The sequence below is a fragment of the Gorilla gorilla genome, chromosome 14 (genome assembly GCF_029281585.2).
Source record: "Gorilla gorilla gorilla isolate KB3781 chromosome 14, NHGRI_mGorGor1-v2.1_pri, whole genome shotgun sequence".
NCBI classification, from domain to species: domain Eukaryota; kingdom Metazoa; phylum Chordata; class Mammalia; order Primates; family Hominidae; genus Gorilla; species Gorilla gorilla.
Genome location: NC_073238.2, coordinates 48,303,570 through 48,315,072, shown reverse-complemented (window position 1 = coordinate 48,315,072; position 11,503 = coordinate 48,303,570).

The window sequence follows — 11,503 nt, the reverse complement described above, 5'->3', positions numbered from 1 at the left end:
CTGCATATGATAAAGAGAAAAAAATTAAAATAGTATGTAAGGATATACAAAAGGGAAAAATCCCTAATCTGAGGGTAAGACCTCCATCATGAGTAATATAATTAACCACACCAAAAAAAAAAACACTCTTGCTTGCATGGTGGGTCACTCCTGTAATCCTAGAGCACTTTGGGATGTCAAGGCAGGAGGATCACTTAAGCCCAGGGGTTTGAGACCAGCCTGGGCAACACAATAAAACTCCATCTCTAAAATAAATAAAAAATAAATTAGCCGGGTGTGTGGTGCATGCTTGTAGTCCCAGCTACTTGAGAGGCTGAGGTGAGAGAAGTGTTTGAGCCTAGGAGGTCTAGGTTGTAGTGAGCTGTGATCATGCCACTGCACTCCAGCCTGGGTGACAGAGTGAGACCCTGTCTCAAAAATAAATAAACAAATAAATAAATAAATAAAACAGTCTTATCACTCAGGAAATTTCAAGTGTTAGAAGCTCTGTGATTTTTTTATATATCACAACCATATTTTTGCTATGACCAATTTTCATTTTCTTTAAGAAAATTATGGAGTTGTTCATTCTCTTAATTTAAAATACCACCAACAAATATCAAATTTATAATCATGCATTGGTCTGGTTTTGGACTATTACGTTCACCAATTTATTTATCAACCTCTCCACTTAACACTAATAGAATACTATTACCGTTTTAATATGTTGATACCTTATGACAAGTCCTTTCCCTTTTTCAAAATTTTCTTGATTATGTTTACATATTTAGTCTTCCCAATGGTATTTAGAATCAGCTTGACAAATTCCATGAAGAATCTATTGGAATTTGGATTTGAAATGCATTGAATTTATGGATTATTTTAGAGAGTCTAGACATTTTTTATTTAATCTTGGTGAAGAGGTACAATATTTTAAACAGAATTCTAAGGTGGCCCCAAGAGTCCTGCCTTATAGTGTACATGCCCTATATAAACCCTATTCTTTGAATACTGGCAAGGCTTGTGCATATGATGGGATTTTACTCCCATGATTATGTTACCACATGTGGCAAAAGGGATTTTGCAGATGTGGTTAAGGTTCCTGATCAGTTGATCATGAGCTACTAGAAAGGGAGATTATTTGGAGGTGGGCCTGATCTAATCAGGTGAGTCCTTAAGAGAGACAAGAAGCAGCAGCAGATACTCTTCTGCAGGCCTTTAAGAAATAAATTGCTGTTGTGAGCAGAGGGAAGTCACATGACAAGGAACTGAGAGCAGCCTCTAGGAGCTGAGTACAGTCTCTGAGCTCACAGCTATAAAGAAGACAAAGAACCAGTGGGGCTCGGTGACTCATGCCTGTAATCCCAGCACTTTGGGAGGCCAAGGTGGGTGGGTCACCTGAGGTCATGAGTTTGAGACCAGCCTGGCCAACATGATGAAACCCCATCTTTACTAAAAATACAAAAATTAGCTGGGTGTGATGGCACGTGTCTGTAATCTCAGGAGGCTGAGACAGGAGAATCGCTTGAACCTGGGAGGCAGAGGTTGTAGTGAGCCGAGATTGCACCACTGCACTCCAGTCTGGGTGACAGAGCAAGACCCCATCTCCAAAAAAAAAAGACAAAGAACCGCAAGAACATGAATTTCGAATTTTGAGAATCACTTGAATGGGCTTGGAAGAGAACTCAGAGCCGCAGAGGAGAAAACAGCCTGGCCAACACCTAGATGTTAGCCCTGTGAAACCCAAGGCAGACAACCCATTTACACCATGCCCTGACTTCTGATCTACTGAACTGTGAAATAAAAATTGAGTGATGTTTTGAGCCACAAAATTCGTGGTAACTTGTTATGGAGCAATAAAAAATAAATATGTATACCTCTAATGTTGGTAGGCACTTCTAAGTTTTTTCCTTAAAATATTTCCATATTTTTTAAATCTATTTTTAAAGTTTTAAAACTTTTATTACTAGTGGGAATGAGATGTTTTTATTTATCATGTAATTAATTATTGTCACTATAGAAACTAGTGATGTTAAGACTCGTGATGTTTTAAGTTAATCTGGTATCCGGCCGCCCTGCTAAACATAATCATCTTATTCAATTCATTTTCTTTTATTCTTGCCAATATTTATACATATTTATTCATTTTCTCATCTTACTGCACTAGCTAGAGTTTCCCATATAACATTGAATGTTGTTGATGATAATAGGCTTTCTTTTCTTATTTTATAAACTAAAGGGAGCACACCTAGCTTTTCACCATGAATTTCGATATCAGTTCTGGATTTCTGGAAGACACTTTTATAATATTAAATAAATATTCCTCTATGCTACTTTGGAAAAAGTTTTTTTTTTGTCATTGGAAATCATGGCTAGGCATTCCTCTTTAGCAACTATTGAATGATTTTTTGTGCTCTTTAGATCTGTTAATGTAATGAATTACAATGATACATTTCTCATGTTAATGTTTCTTGAATTGACTAAACACTTCTTGGTCTTTTAACACATTGTTAATATTTTATTTTGAATTTTTACATGCACTTTTATAAATTAGAATGGCATAGAGTTTTATTTTGTGGTGCTGAACTACCTAAAATATATGGCTAATGGATTAAAATCTTCAGATATACAAATTTATACTAATTGATTTCTCAACTGTATGCACTTATAAACACAAACACAGATTCACAGTTTAACAGGTAAACCCCATGGATGCAAGCTCAAATGTGTACAGGAACCAGGCAAATATACATAAGTGAAGCCACTTCAGTAGGTCTGTGTACAGTGGACAAGTGCTAGACACTCTGGCAGAGAAGCCCATGATCCATCTAAAGAGAGCAGCCTCCACTCAGGTCCAGGCAATGACTGCTGGCGGAAATGTGACTACAGTGTTGCCAGATCTACCAGATATTTAATTAATTTCTAAGATTTGACACAAATGAAAAAAGAAAATAAAAAGAAAAACCACCCCCTGGGCCTTGTTTGTAGCTTTTGAATTAGGCAATCAATTTTAGGATTAACATAGTCATGCACATAAAAAAGGTATCACTTATTTCTTTAGACAATCAGAATAAGAAGAAAAAATTATGTCCTGTGAACTTTCCATTAATAAATAGACCAGCAAACATCTTTAAAGAGTCCCCAAGAAAGGCAGATTCCTTTAAAAATTAAAGTGCAATTTAAAATGTAAGAAAGCAGAGATGCTTCTGAAAGACAATAAGATCACTGAAGAGTACTTGTTAATCAGATTTTTATGTACAGTGATAAAAATGAACATCTCAAATTGCTTCCAGATCTCGTAACTAGCCAAATAAACCTAGACAGGACAATGAATCATTATTTTTTGCCTTAGATGGAAACTATAATTTTCTCTAGGTTAAAAGCACAAAGTTAGAAAGCAGAAAACTTCAGACATTTTTGTAAAACGGAAGCATATCAGCTAAATAACTCTTGGTTGATATGAAGTTCACATCTTCCAAAACCAAAAAAAAAATAATTATACATACTCTCTTGAGATCTATCTTCTGCTTTTACAGGATGTAATTAATATGCAACCCTTGCATCCCTCAGGCATATCTACTTGGGGACAGCCACGAAACAGGGCTAGTAACAAAGGCAGTGGTAAGAAAAGGTAAGGAAAAAAGTCTACGGTTTTGAGTGCCCACCTACATACACTGTCACACCGACACATATACACACAGGGATATCATTGGCACTGCAGACTCTCAAGTCCCCTTCCTATTCCCTAGAAGAATCACAGAGAGCTCACATATTCATCTGGGCCCCATATTACTTTTCTTGCCGAAGTCTAGAGTGTTGCTCTTCCATCCGTTATCATTAATTTGGCACTGAAGCTTCTGCAGATTCTATGGTCCGCTCAGCTTCTGCTCTGGAGTTCTGTGGAATGGCATTTTGAGAAATGCTATGGCAAAGGTAGGGCCTTTAAAATTATGTCAGCATTGTCCTGTCTCTGTGGATAATGTGCCTTCCAATGTTACTGAGAGTCCTAGTCCAATGATCTCTTTGTTTTCAGCTACAAGTTGGATTTATGCTGATCCAATAGGTGCATGGTGTAGTAATTAGAAGATGTCAGGCTGCAGTAACAAATACACCCACACATGTAGTGATGCAACATAATAGAAACTTCTCTCTTGTTCTTTTTTTTTTGAAACGGAGTTTTGCTCTTTCACCCAGGCTGGAGTGCCGTGGGGTGATCTCGGCTCACTGAAACCTCCCACCTCCCGGGTTCAAGCAATTCTCCTGCCTCAGCCTCCCGAGTAGCTGGGATTACAGGTGCCCGCCACCACACCCGGCTAATTTTTCTGTATTTTTAGTACAGACAGGGTTTTATCATGTTGGCCAGGCTGGTCTCAAACTCCTGACCTCAGGTGATCCACCAGCCTCGGCCTCCCAAAGTGCTGGGATTACAGGCGTGAGCCACAGCGACCGGCTGAAACTTTTCATTTATGTGATGAGTCAGAATACTCCTTCGCGGCTCAGCTGAGCGAGGGCTGTCTGCTCCCTTCGCGGCATCAAGCTGGTCATGACCCTGCCTTCTCCGTTGCCTGTCTTCCACAGCCAGCCAGAACGGGAAGAGTATGGAAGAACATGGGTGGAAGATGTTTATGCCAGGCCTAGATCCGACAAACGTGACTTCTGCGCACATTCCATTAGCTATAATTCAGTCACGTGGCCATACCAAACTGTAAAAGAAACCGGGAAATAAGTTCTAGCTGAGTGCCAAGGAGAAGCTGGCAGCAGAAGCAGATGTAGCTAGCAGTCTCGGCTACAGATGGGATGAAATATTATGTAGACCAACAGCTGCTGGGTACCCCATAGAAAAAATAGACCCTCTTTTTCTATAGATTTTTTTTCTCACTTCCCATTTTTGGTAATACTCATCCCACAGGTTAAAGGACCAAAAAGCTGTCTTTGAATATGAGGCACGTATTTCGTAGGTTATAGCATTTGGGCACTTGAAGCCTCTGCCAGTCTCCTGCCTCCCAAACGTGAGATCCGTTCCCGCTACATTCAAAGCATGGAGACTACAGAAGAAACTTAACCCATGATCTCTGTCCTTCGGACGTGTATAGTTAAGTTTCCAGAAAAAAGGGAGACTCATTATATTGATAGACATGATAAAAGTGATCTAAAAGTACACTATTAAATCTCCTCTCGGCATAGAAGAGGAGAAGCAATGCATCACTGGGAAGTTTCTGATTCATCGCCATATACACAGCATGCATGAGTGGTTTAGGGATAAAGAGAAGAAACTGTTGAGGGTTGACTACATTTTTATCAGAAACCACTTTATTAATTGTATAACCAGTGATTTTAGATACAAAAAAAATCTCACGCCTAGAAAGCTTGACGGTACGCCATTTTAATTTTTTTCTTTTTTGTCCTCTAGTTCTCTCTTGTGACGCACTGGATGAGCGAAGAACTCATTAAATTGTATTTCACATTTCTTCTGTCTTCCTTCATAAAATAATGAAATCAAAATTGAGAATTACCGTGGTTAGAGAAGGGCCTGTGATGAGTGCAGGGAAATGGTTTATGTCTAACAACTATTTAATCAAAGCGTTACCAAGATCCATCTGTAGATTTAAAAGAGATTTTCTTCCAAGTTTCGCTGTATTGAAATGCAGTGCAAAACTCTGCATTAAACCACGAATTCTCCAAATTCAATAAAAGGAAGTGTAAAAAGATATTTTCTTCAAATGCCTCCAGCTGGCCATCTGCCCTAATCACATACAGGGCTCAAAATTGTTTTCTACTGACAATAATAGGCTCTATAAAGAGTATTACTGTGGAGTGATTTGAGAGACTATGGAGAGTACTGTGACCCCTCGCCTCGGTGGAGTGGAGCGCGCCTGGATGGGAATACAAAGTTAGAAACCAAGAGAGAGGCCGACCGTTTGGTGTGCGGATTCCTCTTTAGCTGCTATGGCACGATTCTGAAATCTTTCCGAGGAGCAAGGGACAGCTGATTAGCTGCTGGTCTTCTGCCCTCTGAGGGCAACCCCACACAGCATAGATGGCGGTGCAATGATTGCAATAATTCAACAAAGCAGGAACTTTAAAAATAGCTACCTTGAGCTGCTGCTCCAATCATGGCATTCACTGTGCAGTCCCACGTGGCCATGCTCAGGGCAGCGTGGCGGGTGAGCCCTGTGAATTTGCACAGAGCTAGGGGAAATAGGGGCAGTGAGGAGTGGGGAATGCAGTGAGGTCCCCATGTTACTCAGATGGTGTTTCTAAACTCCTGCCTTGCTAAGGAAACTGCCCTAGAGCAGCCCAGCCCCTTGCACAGTCCAGATTGATGGCACAGAGGACAGGGAAGCACTTACAGGAGACAGCCTTTTAAAGGAGGGGAGAACACATACCTTGGAATTGAAAAATCTAGGTTCATAACACAGATATGCCTCCTCTTACACGCTTCCTGCCGCCTCCCAGGGATGCTAAATAAATTATCTCCTTGAGCCCTAGTTCTCTCATCTGTGAAGGAAGAATTACAGCAACATGTACCATTCAGGATTGCAGTGTGGAGTGATTGAGATGTCTTTGAAAGGGCTTTGAAAACAGCAAAATGACATAAATATTATTGAGTGATATTAAAGAACAGAAAGGAAATTCTACACAGAGATCCTAACACTGGGGTCTTATTTCTTTAGGGAGAAATAGCATCATCAAGCAATTTGAGAAAAATGAGCAAGTAGATTAGAAATGTGAAATCACAGGATAATGACAGGAGTGGTGCTCATTTACCTAGGCACAGATGCACACTTGTATATGCATGTTAAGTTTTCAAAGGGCATCCTTTAAACAGACAGTGGCAACAACTGTGGAATAGAGCAATCCCCCCACCATGCCCCGCAGTTGTGTCCATAGAACACATTTATTGTGCCATGCCCTGCTGCACAAGCCTGTATGTGTCGTGAGGGGCATGGCATTCTTACAGGGACATAGAGAGGTAGCCACTGGTATCATTTTCCCTTTAGAGACAGGGAAACTGAGGCTCAGAGAAGCTAAGAAACATGTCTGAGGTCATTTAGGCATTTAGTGCTTCAAGGCAAGTTAAAAATCTAGGGAAACAGCCTACACTACTGTCTCAGGTGCAAAAGCGGACGTTCAGAGACCAAAAGGATTTTCCAAGGTGACTCAACTCATAAACAAAGGAATATTCAATACTAAAACATGAGTCTTTTAACTGCTGGCCCAATGATCAGAGACAAATGTTGGAGTGAAGAAGGGTAACAGACTTGCTCTATTTCTTCCCTCAATTTTACATTTTTAGGTAAAAGGGATTGATTAGAAGAGTTAAACACTTACAGTGTTATCTGTATTGACTTGGATAATTTAGGGCCTAAAATTGAAAGTCATGGAAAGATCTGAATTGTATTAGAAAACTTGGCTGACTAATATTTATACTGCAGCCACTACTCCTTCTTCCACATTCCTCCTCATTCTTGATAATTCTCTTGCTCTGGAATCTGCTTGTTTTAGGCATTCGGGTCCCTTAGCAAATTTTGTCATGAGCCAAAATCCCTGCAGCTTTTTCCCCTTGGTTGCCTTTCCCCTGGCTAGCGTGTCTCATCTTCTTATCAAATTCCCAGACAAATGCACAGCTAGCTCAGCTCTTGTTTCACTGGGACTTAAGAAAACTGTTTCCTTCACAAGAGAAACTTTTTAGCTAATTCCAGAAAAGCCCCTACGCCATCACAAACTAACTCCCCAAGTAGTCAGGGCTGTCACATCTTTTTGTCTGCCAAAGGCAGAGAAGAGAGAACATGAGGGTCCACCTATCTCTCAGTCACAGAGGATGAATGATCTACGCCAGCCTCTCTCCTGCCAAAAATAAATCAGTCACTCCCCACTTGGGTGTCACTGAGTTGCCATTTCTGCCTGCCATGAGAAAGGGTTCTGCGTCAGTACCAGGAAGACTCAGACTTGTGAGCTGGGAGACAGTGTGCCCTAGCAGAACAAGCACACAGGCTTAGAAAACCTGTCAGTAATGGTGCCCACTTGCAGAGGTGCTGAGGGAAACAGGAGACATGATCTACAGGAAATGCTCTTCACTGTTCTGGTCTCAATAGAAGGGGGCTGGGATTGGCCTGAATTCTAACCCACCATTTAATAACTTTGAGACCTGAGCATGTCCCTTCATTTTTCTGATCTTCAGTGTCTTCAGATTGTTCAGTTCAACAGTTAAACATCCAACTGAAGGCCAGAGTTAATTCAACAAATATTCATGAAGTTCCTATGATAAACAAGACCTATGTTTGCTCCCATCAATACAGCAGTGAGTAAATTGCACCCTCTGGGCTCCAATAGAGATTATGGTCTAGAGACAGGCGTCTATGAAAAGGAGGGCTAAATGCTTGACCGTAGGGTTATTTTGAGAACTGGATGAGAGAAGGGAAAAACAGTACATAGGCACTCAATGTACATTGTCCCTGTGTTTAATCTTCAGAAATTTGCATATATAACAATCAGGTCAATTTCAATAGCTGCAGTAGAGTCTTACCTGAAAGCTTAGTGAGCTCTCCTTATGAGGACCCTCTCATTTAAGAGGATCAAGGACCCTCTTCATAAATTGTACAACATTAAAAACACACCTGAACTTCTGGACTGTGCTTATCCAAGTTGACAAATATGGGAACACCTAATTATCGCATGGTACTCTCCATTTTCCCTTTTGCATATCGAATCCTTTTGAAATTTGACAAGTAGCTTGGGCTGTTCAGAGGGAAGAGCTATCAAAGTCCAAAGCAATATTCTGGCAGCTAAAATAGGTTGCAGTGACCTCACAATGGCATTTTAGCAATGGCCCTGCAGGAGGCATTCAGTAATGGGCTACTTGGGCTAGACCCTCTCAGCTAAAGGCTAGGCCTAGTCTAGTAAAAAATGAAAAAGGAAATAGAGTCAATTTTCCAAGTAATTCAGGAGAAAAGCACTTTCATCTCAACTCTCAAGGTACAGTAATTGGCACAAACCTTTGGGCCCTGGCAGTGGAGACCAGGCCATTGGAACCAAGGTGGAGTCAGTCATGCAGGAAACGTGGAGTGGGGGCTGGGAGTGGAGAGGAAATCATGGGGAGGAAGGCACATTCTTGTTTCTCCTAAGATCTGGATGGGGCTCCACCCACTGCATGGATTTGCCCCTCTTCCAGTTGCATATGACCAACTCAACGCTCCAGTTTTGCTGAAAGAACATATCTAGTTATTTTAATTCATACAGCATCTTTCCAGTCATTACTTTCTTCACTTTAAAGTCAGCAATGGAGTTATTTCTGAACCTAGACAGCAGTGAGCATGCAAAGTCAGAGAGGAGGGCAAACAACTCACAGCAATCATAATAAAAACTCTGCAGGAAAACACCATCCTCCCTGGGCTGCCAACCAGAATTACATCAAACAATTTTAAAGGAACTAGGAATTTATTGTCATCAGTCTTCCCTCCCTGTGTGTCTCTGGCAAGATGTTTACTTATGGCTCAGCCTGAGTAATTGCACCAATTCATTAAAAATGAATAAATAAAACCCCTCCTTGGTGACTGCTTTATCATTCTGAAACCCAGCCTCCAGGGATAATTTTGCCAAGTTGAACACGGGCAGAAAAGGGAGGTGCTGATACAGTGCCCAGCTCCTGGCTCTGTCTTTTCTGGGATATACACACTCAGTCACTTCAGATAAATCACAAGGAATTGTACTTTAACCAGTGAGTAGCATGTTGTATGGGGAAAAGTATGGATTTTGGACACAAAGAGAAGGATGCTAAAAAAAATGACTTCAATTACTGTGTGATTTTTGATAAATTATCCAACCTCTCTGAATTTGAGTTTCTTTACCTACATAATGGCTGTTGATGAGTATTACTTAGTTAACATAAGGGAAGCACCTATCACAGGGCTAGAGAAAATATTTGTTCTTAGTAAATGTACCTTCCTTCACATTAGTAAATACAACTCTTTCCCTTTCCTCTTGTTTTCTAGAGCTTGCTACGTAGACCAGAACTACACCAACACGCTTTGATGCTGAAGCAGAATTTGGTACAAGGTGGCTGTAAGTCAGATCTCCTGCTAATTGTGTGAAACTGTTTATGTTGATTCATCTAAGCAGCTGGTCTTTTGAGAGAGATGCAACAGACCAAAGAACAAAGACAGAAACTCGAGAAGCCATGTTAGGTACAGTTTCCCTTAGCTCCTACTCCGCTTTCCTCCACTTACAAGTAGTTGAGCAGCGTGAAAGCAGAGGTATAACACAGCTCTTATCTTTTTAGTCTCTCAATTTTAGACCCCCTGGTTGGGTTACTGTTAAACAATAAGGTTAACTCTGCAACCGGAGGTGACTTCTTTTTTTGTTTTGCTATTTGTTTATTATAAGTCAAGTGATGCATATGAAAAAAATGAAAACAATACAGAAAAGTAGTGTGAGGGAGAAAGTGAAAGCCTTCTGAAGACCCATTCCCTTCTCCCTCTACCAAAATGCTGACCCCACACACACAACAGATTTGGAGTCTGACGTCCAGACTGAGGAGCTGACATATTGAATTGCATGAACTGCACTTCTTTGGAAGCCAGTTTGACCATTCAGAAGCCTCAGGGTTGTGATATTTGGTGGGAGATGGTTCTAATGGAAAGTGAATTTTAATCTTTATATTGGCTGAGGCTGCCTTGAGGGGCCTTGACAGCCACTTCTGTCACTCCTGCATAAACCCCTGTGAATATGCCTTTTGGTTCCATTGCAAACAAATTTAGACTGTAGAAATTACCAAAGTATTTTTATTATGATATATTAGTTAATAAGGTCTTTCTAACTCCTAAATTTCTTATTACTTTTTTTGAGAGTTACCCAATAAGAATAATAGCTATCACTTTTTCAACCCACACGATACTCCTCAATTCACTGAAACAGTAAGTTAAAAAGTTTTCCAGTCCTTTAAGGATGGTCAGCAAATAACCAAGATGTTAAAAGAAACTGCTTGAATTCTGTATTTATTATTCACATTTAATGCATACAAAGAAACTCCGGCAATCATCTTCCTATGGATTTTTCTTTCTCCCTTTTCCCTCTTGGCCACGCTTGTCAACTTCATCCTACTCATGAGATTTCTCCCTACAGCAAATTCAAAAAGATGAAAAAAAAACCTACTAAAAGATCATCATTGGTTCTCCATTACTCACAAAAGTCCAAATGCCTGTCATCCAGGCCTCTTTAGCCTTCTTCTTCCCTTAATTGCCTACATGGATGTAGCACAAGTGGGGCTGCTTCCACAACACTCTCCCAGGATCTTTGCCTCTAAGTATGGACTCTGGTGACTTATTCTATCCACTGAGAATGATCTTCACTCATCTGCCTGAGATATCTTATTTATCTGTATCAGAAATAAAAATGTTTTTTTAAAAAAAAACTACAGAAGCAAAGTGACTGTAGCTACTCCTGCTTTGAATGATGGTGTGGGGATGACAAGATGTGAGATGTAGCATTGGCAACATTCATATTTGAAGAAGACAGTCCTATCAAA